This window comes from Coenobita brevimanus, chromosome 31, assembly GCF_032717465.1.
Source record: "Coenobita brevimanus isolate Jiangsu-jjx chromosome 31, ASM3271746v2, whole genome shotgun sequence".
In the NCBI taxonomy this organism is placed as follows: domain Eukaryota; kingdom Metazoa; phylum Arthropoda; class Malacostraca; order Decapoda; family Coenobitidae; genus Coenobita; species Coenobita brevimanus.
Genome location: NC_136984.1, coordinates 23,329,187 through 23,351,596, shown reverse-complemented (window position 1 = coordinate 23,351,596; position 22,410 = coordinate 23,329,187).

Here is a 22,410-nt window from a genome sequence, read left to right as displayed (position 1 = left end):
GAGAAAGTTGGAGGAAAGGCCACGAATGTTGCAGAAATAAAGAAGAGAGTCAGACAGTGGTTCCAGGCACCTCGAGTCGTCACCGGGAGAGGGGCAGATGGCGGGGGCATTTATGGTCCCCCCCCCCCTGGGGACTCCGAGGCTTGATTATATGGTAGTGTCATATATAGTGTTATTTCTATCTGTGACACTCCAACCCTCACATCGTCAGGACAGCTCTAATCGCCTTAGCGACTCTTTTTAGTTGAGAGTGAGTCACAGGGAACCAAAATATTAAGTGCGTCTCTTTTGCCGTGAAATATTTATGTGCATAATTACTGTGCAGTTTTTACTCTGCAGTTACCTCCACCAATTTACTACTGACTCAGGTGGTAGTTGGTGGTGACCATCATCCACTCATTTGATGTGGTGCAACCTTCTTTTGCCTTCCCCTATCTCATTTTATGTGTCTCTCCTCCCTTCCTACTTCTCCCTTTCCTTCCTCTTACGGTGTATTACTACTCTTTCCACTTCAGGTGGCTCCAGACTGAGTGACAAGCCTAATGGTTTCCAACAATTAACATCGTTGGGTGGTAACCGTAAAACGAAATTTGCTGGGTTAGGTGGAGTCTTCTTTGGTTTCCCTGTAACTGGGTGTACAGACAAACGCGGCGTCCATCCAGGGAACATCGGTTCACTGCGCGGGACAACCCAGTTGGGGTTGATCAACAACAACAACACGAACCCCTGAATCACGTGCACTTTCAATCTGATCGGCTCTCTATTGTATTTTGTTTTTCTCTTGGAGGGAAATGTTATTGCGGGCTCATGGCCTTTGGTTCCTTTTTCCTCGCATAAAAAAAAAAAAATCTACTTCCTATATTCCTGAATAAAACTTCACCTGTTCTAAAGCTTTTCGTTTCTTCACCTTGTCAAAAGTTTCTCTAAGATGAATATCATGGACGGGACGTGCCAACTATTGCATTATATTCCATCTGACGCCAGACACAACGATAAAACTAAGAGTGACTCTTTTTTTTTTTTCTCAATATACGCGACTTCAGACATAAGCTCAGCAACCTGTTCCCTGAGGCTCAGCAGTCTTCCAACAACAGCACCAACAACATCAGCAACAACAATAGCAATCGCAACAGGAAACTCAACAATAACACGAACCACAAAAACTGCAACAATAAGAGCAACAACAAAAACAGCAACAACAACAATAACAGCAACAACAGTAGCAACAGCAACAACAACATCAGCAACAACAACAGCAACAACACGAAAAGCAACAGCAACAATAAAATCACCAAAACAACAACAGCAAAACCTACAGAAGCCATAACATCAGCAGCAGCAACATCAACAACTGCAACAGCAACAACAATATCATCACCTCCACCATCACCACTAATAATAACAATAACAACATCAGCAACAATAACACCACCACCAACAACAACAACATCAACATCGACAACAACAGCAACAACAACAATACCAACACTAAAAACAACAATGACAACAACAACGAAAAACAACAGCATCAGCAACAACTACAACAGAAACAACAGCAAAAACAACAACAACAGCCAAAGCAACAGCAGCAACAGCAAAACCTACAAAAGCAATACAAACAGCAGCAACAGCAATAGCAACTAATACAACAACAACAACAACAACAACAGTACTAACATTATCATGAAAAGTGACAGTAACAACAAAATAGGAACAACAACAACACCTACATCAATAATATCAGCAGTAACAGAACATCAACAACAGCAGCAGCAACAACATCAACAACAATAGCAAAACCAAGAACAACAACAACAGCCAGAGCAAGTAGAGCAGAAATACCAAGAACAATAACACCAATAACAACACCACGACAACAGCAAGAGCAACAAGAACAACAGCAACATCGACAGCAATTAACAACAGAAGCAACAAGAGCAACAGCAACAAGAACAACAGCAACAAGAACAGCAACAACAGCAACAGCAACAATAACAGGAACATCAATAGCAACAACAAGAAGAACAGCAAGAGCAATAACAGATGCAACAACAAACACAGCAGCAACAACAACAACAGCAACAACAACAGCAGCAGCAACAACAACAACAGCAACAACAGAAGCAACAAGAACAACAGCAGGAACAGCCAAAGAGTCAACAGCAGCAATAACAACAGCAGCAGCAACAAAAACAGCAACAATTCAAGAAACAACAGTAACACCAACAACAACAATATCGTCAACAACAACAACAACAACAACAACAACAACAACAGGTTCAACAACAACAACAACAACGGGATCAGCAACAACAACAACAGGATCAACAACAACAACACGATCAACAACAACAACAGGATCAACAACAACAACAACAGGATCAACAACAACAACAACAGGATCAACATCAACAACAACAGGATCAACAACAACAACAACAACAACAGGATCAACAACAACAACAACAACAACAGGATCAACAACAACAACAGGATCAACAACAACAACAACAACAACAACAGGATCAACAACAACAACAACAACAGGATCAGCAACATCAACAACAGGATCAACAACAACAACAGGATCAACAACAACAACAGGATCAACAATAACAACAACAACAGGATCAACAACAATAACAACAGGATCAACATCAACAACAGGATCAACAATAACAACAACAACAGGATCAACATCAACAATAGGATCAACAATAACAGACAGACAGATAGCATAAAAACAATACCAGCTTGGCTATCGCGGCTTTAAACAACAGCAACACAAAACGACCACCACCACCACGAATAATAACAGCGATGATAAACACCACCACCACCACCGCCATCATCACCACCACCACCGCCATCATCACCACCACCACCACCACCACCACCAACAGCAACACCACCACCACCACCACCAACACCACCGCCACCATCACCAACAGCAACACCACCACCACCACCACCACCACCGCCACCATCACCAACAGCAACACCACCACCACCACCACAACCTACAGCTTGGCATGCATGATAATCTCGCCCAACGCTCACAAGTGTCTCATTAATTACTCGGGAATGAGGAAATTCAAGTAATTTCGCATCTCTATGAATATTTTGATAATTTAGCCAAAGGATTTTTTTTTTTCAATTCTCATTTTTTGTTTGTAACTTCGTGATGATATTGTTTAGCTAAGGAGAAACTTTTGCAACTGGAGATCTGAGATGTGGCCGAGTCGGCAGAGAGGTTGTCTACTATTCAAGTGGACGAGGGTTCAAATCCCGGCTAGGGCAGGGAACAATTTAAAGGATTTAAATTTCGTTAAGGTATACTTTATCGATCTACCAAAGACCCGCCGGAATGTCCTATTAACACCCCCACTAATACCAATACACCGTCCGGTATGAGAAAACCCTAGCAGGTATTCAGCATCGATGATGGGTGTTTCTGCCGAAGTGGTGACATGTGTAGATGTATGTGGGTAGAGAAAAAACGACGTTGATAACAAAGGAGTAGATATAAAACTATCTAAACAACACAGTGGACTAGATATAAACCTATGTAAACAACACAGTGTAGTAGATATAGAGCGATGTAAACAGCAAACAGTAGATAATAAAGGTGTAAACAGCACAGGGTAGGTATAAAAACTATGTAAATAACTCAAAGGAGCCTGTATAAATGCAATGCAGTAAGTAAAATAAATCGCTTAGAAGGAGGACTTATGAAGCCTCCAATGCAACTTATAATAGGACCTTAACTGTGATGTTTTCCTCATTATCTGTATCTTTATATTACACCTATTTGTAAGCGATTTATTCTGCACTTGGCATTTCTCTTACATAATGACAGCCTACGATGGCTTACGCTCGTTTGATCCATCACTTTTTTTTAATTATCATCATCATTATTATTATTATTATTATTAAATTAAATATGTATGAATAAACTATGCCTACTCTAATCAATCCTAAATTGTCATCTCTTCATCTTCAATACGGAGAGGAAGCAACCGACACCCACTAGAGTATGGTACTATTCACGAAGTTGTGTTGTGGAAAGGATGTATATAAGAATATTCTGCCACTGAGCTACACGAAATAAGCTGAAAAAGGACAAAAATATAAGCCACGTTAAGGTAAAAGGACTACAGTATATAGTATGGCTCGACAAAAAAATGGTCTTGGCGTCATTGGCTCCATTGTAGAAGACAAACTGTTGAAGAGTAAATATGATACTTTGATAATTAAAACACTTTCTGGAACTTAAAAAAAAATGTTTATATAAGTCTGGGGCCCTAGGGAGTGTTCCTGCAAAGTTTAATCAAAACTGGTCCATGCCTGTAGGAGGAGTAGCTGGACAAATCCTCAGACAGACAACGATACATTGTAGCTTATATCTTCCTGTAAGGCAGTTTAATGTAAGTTGTGGCAAAATTTACGTAACATAAACATCATCAAAGAGAATACTAAGGTGTTATAAACAAAATCAGCAACAAGGGGGATTCCTACATAATTGTTCAAAAGTCCTTTTCACTATGCCATTATTTGAAGTTGCTGCTGCTGTGAGTCATCTAAGGGTTAAGGGCGTATGGCGAGAGTCACCACCGTTCTAAAGGGCTTTTGGTGTGAGTCATCTCCGGCTTAAGGGATTCTTGTGTGAGTCAGGTCCGGGCTTAAAGGTTTAAGGTGTGAGTCGTCTCCAGGCCTAAGATTCTGGTGTGATTCATCTCCTGGCTCGAGAACTGGAGGGGTTCCATGGTACTTTGATAGTGTCTTCAGTATCAGTATGTGAGTGGGATGTTTGTATGCCTGTATGCAGAACAGACCACCACCATCAATATGCCTCTGTGCTACGCCTCCACCATACTCCACCTTGCTTTCTACCAGAGCACTGGAATTTTAAGTTATACCCAATGAATTCGTTAAAAATTAATGTGAAGGACGAAACTTCTGCTAATCTTGGACACCAGCCTGCAACCACCTGGAGGAGAGGGAGACCGAGGATGAGACGAATGGATGGAATGGAGAGAGATCTGAGAGAGCGGGTGTGAACTGACGAGAATGCAGCCAAATGGTAGAGGACACTGTGACGTGGAGGCGATGTGTAACTGTCACCTCTTTGGGGATTATGACGCATGACAATAGATTAACAGACAGATAGATTACAATGATGTAATATATATATATATATATATATATATATATATATATATATATATATATATATATAGAGCATCCGTGGTACAATGGTAAAGTGTGCGTTTTCGTACACTGAAGAACGAGGGCTCGCGCCCCGCCAGGGTAATAAACTTTGAGAGCATTCTTCAGGCCACGAACTGCATTGGTGGACACAAGGGGTGCTGTGGTTGAACCAATGTCGCGTACTATGAAGTATGTTTGCACCCAGTCGGTTAGCATGGGCCGATTACACTTGGTTCACGGACTACACACACACTCAAAGCCACTCCAACACTACAAGTACACTTACAAGCGCTTCTCACCCTACATACAATCCCAACTAGACAGCCTAAGCCATTTGGTGGAGACACATTGGCTGTATCGTCCCCACTTCGGTCTAGGCCGGTCCTTCAGTGGACACACAAACGGCTGACGAGATGATATATATATACAGAGAGAGAGAGAGAGAGAGATTCAGACTATAATATTTAGCTATGAAGACACTGTGATTCTTTCACTAGCAGGGAGTTCCCTTAAGATGAATAAAATTATCTGCTAAATGTAAGGATGTTAAACTATTAAACTACACAGGCAGATACCGAAAAATTTGTTTTGATTATTTTATATGATTTTCTTATATATATATATATATATATATATATATATATATTTTTTTTTTTTTTTTTGCTGAATTCAAAAATAGAAACCATTTTTCTCCATCACGTAATATTTTTTCACAAAACATTTTTTTAGTTTTCAGTTCTATTTTTTTTTTATCATTTCACACAGTATAATTATTTATATATGGATATATTATTACAATGATAATATGTTTGAATTTAGTATTTTCTAATATAAAAAATCCATGTTTAAATCAATAGATATTTTAATTGATAGTAGGCCAGAATATAGCTGAAACAACACTGTGATGAGCCATGCCAGTACTGGTCTCGATAGCATGGTCGTAGGTACTTGTAGGGAGATAGGGAAGGTCGGTTGTAGATCGTTGGAGCACTGCCAGGAAAAAGTTGTGAGACGTAGTATGGCTCGAACTTGTCGCTGCTTAGTAAATGGTGTGTCGTCGATTATAGTGAATAGGTATCTCTCTCTCTCTCTCTCTCTCTCTCTCTCTCTCTCTCTTTTCTACCTTCCCCCTTTGTGTATCATAAGCGAGGCGAGTTACAGAGCACTGTTGGGTTACGGAGTTTATTGTACACAGTTATATCGAACTGAGATTTACAGAGTAACGTAGCGTGACGGCCAAGCCTCCTAGGTGACCCTATCTCCTGCCTCCACCCTGATTGTGTTCTCGGGCCTTCTCTAAGCCCTTCTGATCTGAAGGAAGTGTCTCCGAAATTATATACAGCTTGGAGAGGATGTGTGGTGTGATGTAGTGTCTGGTAGATTTCCATTCACGTGGACTAACCCGACTCAGGCTGGTTACTCCACGTGTTGGAATACGTCATGAAATTCTTGGTCGTATGGACTAACAGACTGTTTGAGATACATCGTATGATAAGGATTCTTGATGGTCTGGGACAACAAGATTGCGGATATACACTTTTTATTTTTTATGCGAGGAGGAAGGAACTAAAGGCCGCGAGCCAGCAGTTATTGTTCCTTCCAAGAGAAAACCAGAATATAAAAGGGAGCCAAATTCAAGATCAGATAATTTCGAGATGCCTGGACACACTGCGTTTGAAAGACTGGAGATCATAGGAAGCAGAAAATACAGACAGAGGGAGACAGTTCCAGGGTTTACCTGTTGCATAAATGAAGGACTGGGAGTAACGGTTAACTCTTGCATTAGAGAGTTGGACAGAAAAGGGATGAGAGTTTGCTGCTAGGCGGGTGCTTCGCGCCCATCGTAGAGGTGGAGGAATGCAAGCAGACAGTTCAGAGGAGCAGTTACCATTGAAGTAACGATAGAAAAGAAATAAAGATGCAACAGTGCGGCAAAGAGACAGAAGTTCAAGGGAGTCAGTAAAAGGAGGAGAGTTAATGAGGCGAAAAGCCTTTGACTCCACCATATTGAGAGGAGCTGTATGTGGGGAGCCTCCCCACACATGAGAGTTGTACTCCACACAGGGGCAGATAAAACCCATGTATTGAGTCAACAATTGTGCAGGGGTAAAGAGGGAACAGAGTCAGCTTAGCACACCTAATCTCTTGGAAGCAGATTTTACAAGAGATGTAATATGATTTTTCCACGATAAGTCCCGAGTAAATGAAACCCCAGGCAAGTTCAAGGATGATGCAGGGTTAATCTGTGTATTATTAAATATTAGTGGGTATACCTGTGGAAGATTTTGTCAGGTTGATAGGTGTAAGAAATGAGTCTTTGATGCATTAAAAACAAGAAGATTATTTTACCCCAATCAGAGACACAAGCCAAGTCAGACATTAGGTGTGCCATAGCCATATCCCTTGTTTGTTGAAGTAACTGTTGAGATGGGCGTTGTGGGAACCGAATGGAAAGGTGAAGGGTGGAGTCATCAGCGTATAAGTGGATGGGGTTAGATGTACAGCTTAGAAGGTCATTGATTAATTAAAGGAAGAGAGTTAGTGATAGGACAGAGCCCTTAGGGACACCACTGTCGATAGATCTAGGAGAAAAACGATGGCCGTTACAACAGCAGCTATAGAAAGACCAGAAAGGAAGCTAGAGATGAAGGCACAGATAGAAGGATAGAAACCGTAAGAGGGCAGTTTGGAAATTAAAGATTTATGCCAGACTCGATCAAAAGCCTTTGAGATGTCAAGTGCAATGGCAAAGCTTTCGCCAAAGTCCCGAAAGGACAATGACCAGGAGTCTGAAAGGTAGTTGAGAAGATTGCCAGTGGAGCATCCCTGACAGAACCCATACTGACGGTCAGAACGAAGGTTGTGATAGGAAAGATGATTTAAAATTGTTCGATTAAGAATTGACTCAAAAACTTTTGAGATACAGGATGTTAAAGCAATTGGACGATAGTTAGAGGGTTGGGAATGGTCACCCTTCTTTGAGCCTGGCCGAATGAGAGCAAACTTCCAGCAAGAAGGAAAGAAACAAGTTGATAGACAAAGGTGAAAGAGTTTGCCTAGGCAGGGTGTAATCGCAGAAGCACAGTTCTTGAGAACAACAGGAATGAGTCCATCAGGCCCATATGCCTTATTAGTATTGAGGCTTGTGATGGCAGAAAATACATCAGTTGAAGAAGTTTTAATGACAGCCATGAGGAAATCAGAGGGGGGGAATGGACGGAGGAACAGCACCTGAATCATCTAAGGTGGAATTGGAGGAGAAAGCCTAAGTGAAGAGATCTGCTTTATCAGTAGAAGAAATAGCTACAGAGCCATCAGAGTAGAAAAGAGGAGGGAAGGATGATGAGGTGAGGTTGTTAGAAAGGTTTTAGGCAAGGTGCCAGAAGGAACAGGAAGAATTCGAGTCGGAAAATTGAGAGCATTTAGTACGGATGAAATTATATTTAGCAGAGTGAAGAACAGACTTAGCACGATTCTGGGCATAAACGTATAAAAAATGTGATTCATCGATGGGTTGGCTCTGATACCTTCTATAGGCCCTCTCCTTGTTGCAGACAGCATTGGAACAAGCGTGATTAAACCAAGGCTTTCTTGCATTAGTCAAAGGATATGAGAAAGAAATGTATGCGTCCATGGCCGAGCGAATATCCTCCATAATGCGCAAGTCACACTCAGATGGCTCCTTGCCATGGAAACAATAATCATTCCATGGAAAATCAAAGAAGTAATACCTGAGGACCTCTCAATCTGCAGCTCCAAAATGCCACAGACGACGTTTCTTTGGAGGGTCCACAGGCCGTACCAGAGCGATAGGACAGGTTAAGGTGACAAGGTTGTGATTGGAGGAGCACAACGGAGAGAAAAGATTAACAGTTTAAACAGAAAAATTAGTTGTAAGGAAGAGGTCAAGTATGTTGGAGCTCTCTCCAAGGCAGTCAGGGATACAGGTAGGGTGCTATACAAGCTGCTCTAGGTCTTTAACCCCTTAACCATGGGCTTGTTTTGCTTTTTCTTGCGGCTCCCGCGGGCATATTCGCTCTCCAACAGACTCTCTAAAAATATTTGCCAAAAATCAGTTATTAGTCCTAGAATATTAAAATCATATATGCTTATGGCACATACCTTCAGCTTTCTCCTGGGGTGTTTGTTGAGCCTTAGTCGAGTACCGTAGGACTTGTGGAGACCTCTGAAGTTGGGTAACGAAGTCTTCACTTTGCACTTCCCGACAACCCGTAATATGATTACCACAGCCTGATATTATCACTAGAAACACTATTCCATGATTCTCAAATAGTTTGGAATTCATACTCCAATAAAAAAAAAAAAACACTGTGAAAGCAATGAAAATTACGAGGGCGTATGACCTTCCCACTTCCGATCGTTCGCTGCTAGTGTTCTGTCATTTATTATTCAAAAAAACACTCGCAGTTTATATTTCTATTACTATATAACACTTATATATATCTACAGTCTTTATCCATTAGTTTCCTTCAGTAATAGTAGTTATTGTCTCTGCAGGGATTCAGTTTCTTTCAGTAGAATACATAGCATTCACTTTCTTGTCCTGTATACTAGCATTGAGAGTGAACGTCACTTTCACCTTCACTCTCATAACTCATAGTATTCATACATGCTAGAGTGAAACTTTCACTTTCATTACTCCTAGTATATATACTCGTATTCTTATAATACTACTCATTTACATTTCTATTTACGTTCTCTATTTTATTTACATTATTTACATTTCTATTTTATTTACACTGTGTTATGCACTGTCACTTGAAGGAACTTATAAAACTATTTTCCACTGTTCACTTATATTTACATTAATTGCTTTCACTTGCTCTTTACACATTATTTACAATTCCACTTGCACTGTTTTACTCAACAGAAAGATCGTAGTCACTCTCTATCAATTGTCAGCCCTTTATCTCTTTCCACACGAGGTTTAGTAGGGGGTAAGGGTCACAGGGCTCTTTGTATGGGGCTAAAAAGCGGCGGAAGTTAGCAGGAGCGAATCCGACGTACTTTCACCTTGAAAGATGACAGTGATCTGATAGTGGTGGCCTCCTGCCACCTGGCTAGGGTGAGTGCAATACTGCCAACTTCAGCCTTGTGAAACCTGCTAATATATAGCAATGAAATGATTGGCAGGAAACCAAGACAATACATAATAAATTAGGTAGTTCCAGGTGAATGTAAATATCACTTAGGCCTCTCCCTTCCCTCTTTATATGTATATTTATTACGAGAATAGATTATACGGCATATTTCAAGAGGAAATAAACAGCAAAAATTAGCGAACGAGTGCACATGAGGTGTTGTCAGGTGATAATTAGCCAATTCGAGGTGTATGGCACTATCACTTACCTTATTTCTTTCTTGTATATATTATTTGGTGTAAGAATAGGGCATAGGGCTTATTTCAATGGATGAAATCAGTGGAAAATTCCAGGGAAGATTTACTTAGCATATACAGTGTGGTGGCCTGCAATAATTAGGTAGTTCCAGGTGACTGTAAATATCACTTAGGCTTCTCCCTTCCTTTCTTATATATATTTTTATTAAGAACATAGATTATACGGCATATTTCAAGGGGAAATAAACAGTGAAAATTAGCGAACGAGTGCACGTGAGGTGTTGTCAGATGATAATTAGCAAATTCTAGGTGTATGGCACTCTCACTTACCTTATTTCTTTCTTGTATATATTATTTGGTATAAGAATAGGGCATAGGGCTTATTTCAATGGATGAAATCAGTGAAAAATTCCTGGGAAGATTTACGTAGCGTAGCACGGCCGGGCAGGCGAGAGGATAGGGTAATGGATGGGAGGTAGGGAGGGGAGTCAAGAACGGGGAGAAATGGCTAAATTGTCAACAAAGGATGGGAGTACAGATGAGATTAGGAGTGCTGACTAGTGTTGGACATTGGCAGTACTGATAGATGATACAAGCTACCACTTGAAAGCCCGGGTGAATTCAAAATAACACAGAATCACAAAAGTGATGCCCTGCGGTATGATCCCTTGCTCCCAAGTGTCACGAAAGTGATGCCCCATGGTTATGGGGTTAAGGATAGAAATGGTGTAGGCTTGTCCACCAGGTGGATGAGTGAAAGGAGAGGAGAGCCAAAGGTGGTAGTGAACTTTGAAATCTCCTAGAATGGAGATTACAGAGACAGGAGAAATGGATAGAATGTGTTCCATCGTAGTAGTAAGATAGTAAAAGAATTTTTGATAGTCAGTAGAATTAGGAGATAAGTAAACAGTGCAGATATATTTAGTCAGTCAATGACAGGAAAGCCGAAGCCAGAGTGTAGAGAATTCAGAAGAATCGAGTTCAGGAACATGAGAGCAAGATAAGTCGTTGCGTATATATACACAACAGCCATCTTTGGGTTTGAAATGAGTATAGAGAAAGTAGGAGGATACAGAAAAGGGTTTGCTGTCAGTTGCCTCAGACAGCTGAGTCTCAGTTAGGAAAAGAAGGTGAGGTTTAGGGGAGGAGAGGTGGTGCACAACAGAGCGAAAGTTGGAGGAAAGGCCACGAATGTTGCAGAAATGAAGAAGTAAGTCAGACAGTGGTTCCAGGCAGCTCGAGTCATCACCGGGAGATGGGCGGAAGGTGGGGGCATTTATGGCCTCCCCCCTGGGACTCCGAGGCTATGTATTTCGACGTCATGATTACTTTTTGAATTTTGGAAAAGGAAGTGTAGTGTGTACTGTGCATGTAGTTTTGTGTTGATAGAGAAACTTGTATTGGAGAGCATGCTGGCCTACTCTCTGTGTTACTGAGACACTGAAAAAGTTCAGCAAAGGGGGGTGGTCGGGAACTAGTCCCGAGGGCTGATGAAATGGGAGCTCCAGCTCTCCCTGTCATCAGCTTTTCATCCACCTTGGGAGTACTGCCCTGCTCGACTGGTGCTACAGTCTACTCCTGGACTGACATTCCTAGTGAGATGCTGTGTATGTCTCCAGCAGACACTACATCTTGTACATTGTGTTATGAGATATATACTAGTGCCTATAAAATATCTACACTGGAGTGCAGGAAACATACCTCAGTGAAACTCAATGAGTTGACTAGTGCGCTTGTAAATTACTTTGAGTGGAGTGTTTCTTTTTTAATCATAGTGATATTTATCGGAAACAGTGGTTTATTGCTCTGATTCTCGGTTTACAGCAGTTATGTAAGTGGCCTAGTGTAGAAACTTAACAGAAATTATACCGTAATGAAAAAGAATGGAGATAAAAGATTCATCTAAAAGCAGCCTGAAAGGGGTACTTCTTCATAATAGTAATAAATATGCATTAATGCCTGTTGCTTATTCTGTGCATTTAAAATAAACATACCAGAATTTGGCAAATCTTTTCGACAAAATCATCTACATTCAACACTGTTGGTTCATATCTGGGGATATGAAAATTCTGTGTATTTTACTGGGTGAGGAGTCAGGATATACAAAATTCCCAAGTTTTTTTCTGTAAGGGGGACAGCAGAGCCATGGATCAGAAGGAATGGCCAAATGGAAAAAAAAAATTACAGCTTGATGCCAAAAACATTATCAGACCTAACTCAGTGAATCTAGATAAAGTGCCACTACCACCACTTCATAATAAGCTGGAAGCAGTTTGTCAAAGTCCTATCAAAAGATGGAGTCTGTTTTATGTACCTGTGCCAAAAGTTTCCTAGTTTATCTGGAGCTAAATTGAAACAGGGCTTATTTACTAGATCTGATACCAGAAAACTGATTTCTGTTGCAGAATTTGAAGGTGAGATGAACGACCTGGAACAAGAGGCTTAGGTATCATTCAGAGAGATAATGTCTAAGTTTTAATGTAACAATTAGGGTGTAAATTACCAAGAAATTTTAAGAAATTTGTTTGTCCAGTTCAAGAAGTTGGGTTGCAACATGAGTCTCAAAGTTCACTGTTTGAATTTCCATTTCGGAATTCTCCCCGAAAATCTTGGAGCGATGAATGAAGAACAGGATGAAAGATTCCCTAAGAATATAAAGGACATGGGAAGAAGGTACCATGGACGTTGGAATGTCAGTATGATGGCGGACTACAGCTAAATGATGCATAAGGACGAAAAGAAAAAGTGTACAAAAGACTGGCTGCCAAACGAAGTTTGGGGGCTGAAAAGAAAAAAAAAAAATAGAAGTTACAAATATTAGAGAAGCTATATGTGAGTTATAGAATATATAGTGTTGTTTCCTTTATGTATATGTTTAAAAAATTACATTAACTAAAATTTTTCATTTTCAATTAATTTAGAACAATATTGTATGGGTTGATTGAAATTTATAATTTGCTATTTTGCAGATGAATTTCTTTTTAATTTTGTATTAAAATGTGATGTGATGGGAACATTCTAAATGCACATTTTACTATGTTCATTCATGCAGTAAAAAATAAATTATCAGAATTGAAACATTTTTTTAATGACAATAATTTTACAGACCTGTGCTATTGAGACAGATAGACGAAGTCGGTGGTCATTATTTTATTTACGAAATACATCTGTGTGTCTATGCTGAAAACTCAAATCTCAGAAAGTATTGATTGTAGAAGGAAAAGTTACTACTAAAAGTTATTTTGAGTCACAGGTAGAGGAAGTCAATGGTCATTGTGTTTGTACGAAATGTATCTGTGTGTGTCTGTGTTGAAAACTCATATTCCAGAAAGTATTGACTGTAGAAGGAAAAATTATTAATAAAAGTTGTTTAGAGTCACAACTTGAGTTCACATGTCACTCAACCAGCATTGGGACTCATCCAGGATGGATATATAATAGTCGAGTTTTTAACTCATAGTATATTTACAGTCTATCTAGTTCGCGGATGAGGGGTAGCCATTATTATCATTATTATTATTATTATTATTATTATTATTATTATTACTATTATTATTACTATAATAATAATAATAATACTAATACTACTATTACTACTACCACTACTACTACTAATTATTATTATTATTATTATTACTATTATGATGATGATGATGATGATGATGATGATTATTGTTATTATTATTATTATTATCTTTATTATAATTAGTATTAGTAGTACTCACTTAAAGTTCGGCTCAATGTCAAAATGGCTGTGTTATGGTAACTTCAGTACCCACAAAGAAAATGATCCACCTAAAGGCTGCAGAAGCCACTCGATGCCAAAAGGCCAGAAATGGTCATAAATCAGGAACTGGTGGCCTGATTGGACTGAAAACAGATTTATTCTTCAAGTTAGAGTATTTCTGCGGTATCTTGCTCTGACAAGAGTTGCGCAACAGTCCGCCATTTTTGCTGTGTTACGGTAACAAATGGACAAACCAACAAACATACAGAAAACGGAATGTAATATAGATTATTACTATTATTATTATTATTTTGCAGACCTGTCTTGTAGAAACTTTGTAGCTTCTTGTAGTGTGTTTTGTAGATAAGTTATACATATATTAGACTCGTGGACGAGCGGTTGTTATACGTGAGTAGTTTTGTAAGTACATAATATTCGTTCCCTTTGTCATGCAATGACAGGAGAGGTAAAGAAAAGTATGGGACTATTTTAATTTGTCTCGGAAATATTAACAAAGTCTCTCACACACGAGTGAAGAATAAAGTAGAGTCCTGCTAGCTACCTCCCTGTCTCGCTCTATCTCTCTCTGCCACCCTCTCGCCCCTGTTGCTAGCCTCCTTCTCTCCACTACCTGTTGGTTCTATGGCTAGCCCCTTTCTGATCTCTGATTCCTACATTCTTGTTTAGCAGGGGTCGTGTCACGTGGGCTATACTGTCGTGGAAATGTTCTAGAAGCCTGTGTGTGTGTATGTGTGTGTATGGTCACGAGGCGCTATTTGTGGGCTATTGTGCTGGTGTGAGACATTCTGGAGAGGTGCTAATGTCACTTCCTTTGGCCCCTAGGTTTGACAGTGACCTAACCTCTAGACTATATTATGGATGTTGCTGGTGCCTGGTTATTATGTATTAAGGTATTTTACAGTCCTGACACCTGTATTATCATTTTATATATATATATATATATATATATATATATATATATATATATATATATATATATATATATATATATCATCAGCCGTTTGAGTGTCCACTGCAGGACCGACCTATCCTGACTGAAGTGGGGACGATACAGGCTATGTATCTCAAATGGCTTAGGCTGTCTGGTAGAGATTGTATGTAGTGTGAGAAGTGCTAGTAAGTGTAACTGTAGTGTTGGAATGGCTTTCGATGTGTGTGCAGTCTGTGAACCAAGTGTAATCGGCCTGCACAAGCCAACGGGGTGCATGCTTTTGCAGTATGTGACAGTGATTCAACCACAGCGCGCTTATGTCCGTCAAAGCAGTATGTGGCCGGAAAAACGTTCCCAAATTTTTTTATCCTGGTGGGGCGCGAACCCTCGTTCTTCAGTGTACGAAAACGCACACTATACCACAGAGGCTTTCTCTCTTTCTCTCTCTCTCTATAGTATTTTTAAATATATATATATATATATATATATATATATATATATATATATATATAACTCTCAAGGAGATTGAGTTACAGCGGTAACAATAACCATGTGTTGACACTGGAGAATACAGCATACAAGAGAAAGATAATCCAAGGCGAAATTTAACATCCTATAGGACCCTTGCATCGACTACATTCTGGTCAATTTAGGTGTGAAATATTCATCTCTCAGTCTTGAATAGTTAGCTGTAACGAGATTAATACTAGGGTATGGTGCTAGTCACGAAGAAGAGCTATGAAAAGGATGAAAAACAGAAGGGCTTTCTCATTTTCCCACTGACATACGGGAAATGGGCTGCAAAGGGAGGAAAACCTTCGCGTCTGCTGCTTTTACTCAAACATGGCCCAGATTTTCATTTTTTTAGCTTATTTCACATAGCTCATTGGTAGAAAAAGACAATACTGCAGCTCTACATTGTTACCATAGCACTTCTTGTTGACTAGTATAAATATTCTGGTGTCAGCCTTTTGTTAATACCAGCTTTCAAAATCGAGAAATTGAAATTTTATTTCAAGTTAGATTAAAAGGGGCATAGTTATAAGGAATGAACTATACGGACGAAGGAAAAGACTAAAGCAACATTTTGTGGTGCTGATCATAGCACTCGTTTGTTAGCCCTTCAAACCAAGTGACTTAGTGATGTCCTACTGATTTTATTCACGCTACTTGCAGACGATTTTATTCAACTTAGAATAAAGCTCTCGTATCTATGGCACAAAGAAAGCCAAGTCTAACAAAGCCAGTCATAAAAAGGTATCCTAATCTGGGGTGGAATATTCAAAGGTATTTACGATGGGTTCCTTGTCGTATCTCTGTTTCTGCAGGATGGTCAGCGACATTAGAATCTTTCCTTGTCTTACGTCAAGAATAAATAAATAAATAAATAAATAAATAAATAAACAAATAAAATCCTGGTCAAAAGGGAAAAATTATCACTTTTTTTTTTTTTTTAGGATGAAAGGACAGAGAAAGGATACAGTAGAAACTTTTCATGTGTTCAGTTCTTCTTTCAAAAGACAAACAAAAATAATAAAAAATCACAGTTACGACAGAGACTCGTTCGTAAATATGTTCGAGTATCGCACCCTGGATAGAATCACCTGGATGTGGGAGGAAGACATCAATAATATACGCCGTGGGGTTCAAGAGGGGAAGCTTAATATCACATGCAATACATAGAAGGCTTCTCACAGGCAAATAAACTCACAGTTTTACCGGTTTTATTGTGTTGGTTTCAAGTTAAACTTTTTTTTTTTTAACCCAGATTTTTGCCCGTGCTATTTTTGCGATAGTTCTTACACCTCATCTTGGCCCAGATATTTAGCCTTTCTAGTCAGTTCACATAGTTCATTGGTAGAAAAAGACAATGCTATTGCTCTCCATCCTGTCCACAGCACTTCTTTGTGATTAACAGTAAATTCTAGTGTTTATCTATTGTCATAAAGCAGGAGTGAGAGAGAGAGAGAGAGAGAGAGAGAGAGAGAGAGAGAGAGAGTTAAAGTGGTTTAATAATTTTTTCTCTACTATTATCCCATTTATTTACTATGTAGCTTTTGTGTCTTACTGGTATTATTTGTACTGTGTCATACTGTACTGTGGCAAATTGTACTGTGTTATATTGTACCGTCATATTGTACTGTCATTTTGTACTCTGTGAGTTTGTACTGTGTCATATTTTACTGTCATATTTGTACCGTGTCATATGTAGTGCGTCATATTATTGTGCCATTCTGTATAGTGTCATTTGTACTGTGTCATATGTACTTTGCCATATTACTGTCATATTGTTCTGTGTCATATTACTCTGTCATATATACTGTGTCACATTACTGTGACATATTAACTGCCATGTTACTGTCATATTACTGTAGCGTATTGTGTCAAACGGGACTGTGTCATACTTTTACTCATATGTATTGTCATATTACTGTGTTATCTTACGGTGCCATATTCAAATGTGAAAAAGTTTGTCATTTGCCGTATATTTATTGTGTCGTGTGTACCGTCATAATACTGTGTCATAATGTAATGTGTCATATAGAACTGTGTCATATTATAATGTGTCATATAGAACTGTGTCATATTGTACTGTGCTATATTATACTGTGTCATATCGTACTGTCATATTACTTTGTCATATTGTACTGTGTCATTTACTGTGTCATATGGCAGTGAATTATTTTTCTATCTACCTATCAATTGCTAGACGCGCTCCAATCCCGCACGGGGTGGCCACAAACAAATCCCCTCCACGTCGCCCTGTCCCCCGCCATTTCACTGCTCTGCTCCCAACTCACATCCCCCTCTTTCATATACCTCTCCACTCCATCCCTCCATCTCATCCTCGGCCTCCCCCTCCCTCTCCCCCTTCCACCTCACTCACATACACTCTCCTCGTCAGTCTCTCATCCTCCATCCTCTCCACATGGCCAAACCACCTCAGTGTGTTCCTCATAACGCGTCCTATCACATCCACATCCACACCACAACGCTCCTTTATATCCACATTTGTTAACCTGTCTCTCCATGTGACTCCACATGCTCCTTTTAAAACACTCATTTCCACTGACCTCACTCTTGACTTGTGTCCTTCCAACAACGTCCAAGCTTCACTTCCATATGTTAGAGTTGGTATCACAATACTGACATGTAGTAACATTTTCACTTCCATGCTCACTTCCCTGCTTCATATCACTGCTTTCAGGGAACCAGAAACATTTCTTCCTTGTTTTATCCTTTCAAGCACTTTACCCTCCAAACTTTAATCCTTACTCATCACGCTCCCCAAGTACTTAAACGTACTCACATTTTCCATTTCCTCACCATCCAACCTCACTGCACTGTACATTCACTGACTTCACCTCTCTCAAAGACCATCACTTTCCTCTTCCCTACATTCACCTTTAGATTCTGTTTCTTACAGACTTTCTCAAACTCATCCACCAAGCCTTGCAGCTCCCCTTCGTCTTCACTTAACACAGTATCATCTGCAAACAACAGTACAGGGAGTTTCCAAACACTACCCTCTCTCATTAGGGCCACTCCAACATACACTGCCCTACCTTATACCTCTTTTTATTACCCCATCCATGTACAGATTGAACAACCATGGAGACATGACACATCTCTGTTTCAACCCAACCTTCAAAGAGAAAAATTCACTCAATTCACATTCCAAAAGCACTGCAGCCTTAGCACCCTCATACATACTCTTCACAGCATTCAACAACTTCCCATCTACTCCATATATTCTTAATACTTTCCACAATCCTTGTTTATCCACCCTTTCATATGCTTTCTCCAAATCCATGAAGGCCGCATACAAATTCTTTCCCTTCTCTAGAAACTTTTCCACTAAAGATCTAAGAATGAATATCTGATCTACACACCCTCTTCCCTTCCTAAAGCCTCCCTGTTCTTCTCCAACTAATTCCTCTGTTATTTCCCTAACTCTGTCAATAAGTATCCTACCATACACTTTTCCTATTACACTAAGAAGATAAATGCCCCAGTGATTACCACACACTTCTTTTTCCCCTTTTCCTTTGTACAAGGGAATAATTATAGCTGACTTCCAATTCTCCGCGACCCTATCTTCCTCTCAGGCCAATCTGCACATTTTCCACATCCTTTCTACTACTATCTCCCCCCTGCTTCAGCATTTCACCACACACACCATCAATTCCTGGGTCTTTCCCCAATTTGAATTTCTTCATTGCTTCCACAACTTCTATCCTACCGATTTCTTCCTGTCTTTTAACCTCCCTCCTTCTCCCAGCCATTCCCCAGCCACTTATACTCGCATTACTTCCATTCTCTATGTTCAACAATTCCTTAAAGTGTTTTCTCCATCTGCTCACTTTTTCTCCCTTCTCCACTATATAATCTACCATCTTTATCTTTCACCCCCCTACTAACTTCACTGCCACCCTGTCTTACTCTCTTCACCTCTTTCCAGAACATTTTCTTACAGTCCCTGCACTTTACACTCAATTTCCTTCCAAATTCCTCATTCAGTCTCTTCTTACTGTATCATATTGTTGGCATATCGTACTGTGTCTTATTTGCACTATGTAATCTACCGTCATGTGGTACTGTGTCATAAATTATATGGTGTCATTTCTATCTGTGACACTCCAACCCTCACATCGTCAAGACAGCTCTAGTCGCCTTAGGAATTCTTTTCAGCTGAGAGTGAGTCACAGGAAACCAATGTGTTAAATGCGCCGTTCTTGCCATTTAACTTTGATGTGTATAATTGCTGTGCAGTTTTTACCGTGAAGTCGCCTCCACCAATTTACTAATGACTCAGATGGTAGGTGGTGGTGACCATCATCCACTCACATGATGTGGTGTAGCCTATTTCTACCTTCTCCCTTCTCATTTTAAGTGTCTCCTCTCCTCCCTCCCTACCTCTCGCCTTCCTTCCTATTACTTTATATTTCTCCTCTTTCCACTTCACGTGACTCGAAACTGAGTGACAAGCCTTATGGTTTCCTGTGCCATTTACAGCGCTGGGTGGTAATCATCTACCCAAATTAACAGGTTATGTTGAGCCTGCTCTGGTGTCCCTGTAACTTGGCGTAGAGGCAAATGCAGCATCCAACCAAAAACAAAACTTCCTTACAACTCCCCAGGCATCGCACAGGTGAGGCGCTGTCACCTGCAAGGGAACGGCGGTTCACTACACGGGACTACCCAGTTGGGGCAATTAGAAGCTTCACCAAACCTGTTTCAGCGGTCTGCCACCAGGTGGTCTAGCGTTGCCCAGCCTCGATTAAATATTTTTGCGGGGTTTTAAAGACCTGTGAAATTGTACCTAATACTAAGTTTATAATAATACTTCTATTTATAGGATTATTTTTTCCTATTCAATCAAGTGCATATGTATTTACCTGTAAAGAAAGAATAACGAGGCTCTCAGAGAATCTTAGCTTGGGGACTAAAATAGTGTGCTGTCTATTTACATATATTTGAATAAATCGTGTGCAGTTAGTAAAAGGAGATTACCTTCAGGACTTCTGATGTGTGTGTTTTAGCATGCTTTAAAGTAGTAAGCAGTTCCTCTGAAAATAATGTACTGAACGATTGCTTAGTTGGTGAGTCAGCCATATTAATCCAAACAAACGGCAGTGCGGTACGACACTATAATCATAATAGAGTACGAGGAGTTGAAGTTTAAACTTACTAAACTGTGCAGTGGAGCCAGGGAAACATTTAAAAGAATTATTTGTGTTAGACTTTGGTTACTAAGATGACCAAGACGTCCAACAGGTCCGTAATATTAGGGAAAGTCATACGTCAGGCAGGGCAGCATATCGAAATGTGTTGCTAAATATGCGGCTACACATCTATTTTCTTTTGCGGTTACTAATGAATGACAAATATTTTAATAACTATTATCTTTTTTAATGGATGGTTCTAGTAAAATTGCCTAGGTTTTGTCTCTATATTATGTTTACAGAAATGAGTAAATTAACGAAAGTGGAGTTTACAAAATTACACTTATAAAACATTATATATAATCAAAGGGCTCTCATAGGCCAGCATGCTCTCCAACACAGTTTTCTCTAACTATATACACCAAACTACATGCACAGTACACACTACACTTCCTTTTCCAAAATTCAAAAAAGAATCATCACCCAGCCTTGGAGTCCCTGTGGGGGGGGAGACCATAAATGCCCCCACCTTCTGCCCCTCTCCCGGTGACGACTCGAGGTGCCTGCAACCACTGTCTGACTCTCTTCTTCATTTCTGCAACATTCCCGGCCTTTCCGCTAACTTTCTCTCTGTTGAATATCACCTCTCCTCCTCTAAAACTCACCTTCTTTTTCTAACTAAGACTCAGCTGTCTGAGGCAACTGACAGCAAACCCTTTTCTGTATCCTCCTACTTTCTCTATACTCATTTCAAAGCCAAAGGTGGCTGTTGTATATATATACGCGACGACTTATCTTGCTCTCGTGTTCCTGAACTCGATTCTTCTGAATTCTCTACACTCTGGCTTCGGCTTTCCTGTCATTCTCTGACTAATTATATCTGTGCTGTTTACTTATCCCCTAATTCTACTGACTATCAAAAATTCTTCGACTATCTTACTTCTACGATGGAACACATTCTATCCATATCTCCTTTCTCTGAAATCTCCATTCTAGGAGATTTCAATGTTCACCACCACCTTTGGCTCTCCTCTCCTTTCACTGATCCACCTGGTGAACAAGCCTACATCTTTTCTATCCTTAATGACCTAGAGCAGCTTGTAAAGCACCCTACCCGTATCACAGACCGCCTTGGAGAGAGCTCCAACATACTTGACCTCTTCCTTACAACTAATCCTTCTGCTTACACTGTTAATCTTTTCTCTCCGTTGCGCTCCTCCGATCTCAACCTTATCACCTTAACCTGTCCTATCACTCCGGTACGGCCTGTGGACCCTCCAGGGAAACGTCGTCTGTGGCATTTTGGAGCCGCTGATTGGGAGACCCTCAGGCAGTACTTCTTTGATTTTCCCTGGAATGATTATTGCTTCCATGGCCGGGAGCCATCTGAGTGTGCCTTGCGCATTACGGAGGTTATTCTCTCGGGCATGGAAGCATACATTCCTTTCTCATATCCTTTGACTAACGCAAGAAAGCCTTGGTTTAATCACGCTTG